This window comes from Morus notabilis, unplaced genomic scaffold, assembly GCF_000414095.1.
Source record: "Morus notabilis unplaced genomic scaffold, ASM41409v2 C11344776, whole genome shotgun sequence".
In the NCBI taxonomy this organism is placed as follows: Eukaryota; Viridiplantae; Streptophyta; class Magnoliopsida; order Rosales; family Moraceae; genus Morus; species Morus notabilis.
In genome coordinates this window covers 1-926 of record NW_010385737.1, presented here as the reverse complement: position 1 = coordinate 926, position 926 = coordinate 1, and the positions used below count along the sequence as shown (strand labels likewise).

Below are 926 nucleotides of genomic sequence, written 5' to 3'. Positions count from 1 at the left end.
GTTGATTTTGTTTTGTTTCAGATTACTTAGAGAGCATCAATCATGCAAAACTTTATGTTTCTCAAGTTCCTAGAACAGCAACTGAACCAGATGTAAGTTACCAGTTTCATTAAGCAGCTCAGTGCTTGGTGTAATTGTTGTTTATGAAGTTCATGTCCAGGACTCCAAGTCTCACTCTCACCCTCAACATCTAGTACTTGAAATGTTCTTCCCTTGCTGTTCTATATGCTCTTACAACTGTTAATGCCTGTAATGTTATTTTATGTTAGATACGCCCCTTGTTTGAACAATATGGAAATATCATTGAGGTTGTTATGTTGAAGGATAAGAGAACAGGTCTACAACAAGGTATTTTTGTTTCCTACATTTTGATTGTGATTAGTATTATTTTCTCTTTTCTGACCCTTTGTGGAACTAATAAGAGCATCAGTCAGTTTGATGACTCATTTACGCTAGTTTCCTCACCATTCAAACATGGAAACAATGAGCTTGTGCTTCTCTTTTATACAGGTTTATATTTCCAGAGCATGCTCATAGCTGCCATTATTGTGTTACTATTGCATATGGTTATTGCCCCAAATGAAATGTGTATCGCTTACTTATACAGGAAACTGTTTCGTGAAATATTCAACAACACTCGAGGCTGACAGGGCTATTGCAGCTCTAAACAATCAGCATATTTTTCCAGGGGTGAGTTATTATTTGGCTTTGTATCTGGACGATAATCTGCCTCTTGCTGCTTTTGGTCACATCAACTGAGTCAAATTTTCAAATTTCTGCCAGGAGCTGGTGCCCATTTCTGTTAAATATGCTGACAGTGAAAAGGAACGGCTTGGTAAATTTCTGATGTTTTAGGCTGCTGTGCTTCTTGGAAACCATTTTGTCCTCCGCCTTGCTCATGTTGTTGCGTCCAGTCCAATTTTGAG

General features: G+C 38.0%; 1 long non-coding RNA gene across 1 annotated transcript; it reads left to right on the top strand.

Moving 5' to 3' along the window:
• The first annotated feature begins 20 nt into the window (after positions 1–20).
• On the top strand, positions 21–920 carry LOC112094956. Its single transcript, XR_002903716.1, has 4 exons — positions 21–92; positions 270–348; positions 608–690; positions 784–920. It is a non-coding gene; the product is annotated as an uncharacterized LOC112094956 (long non-coding RNA).
• The last annotated feature ends 6 nt before the right edge of the window (positions 921–926 follow it).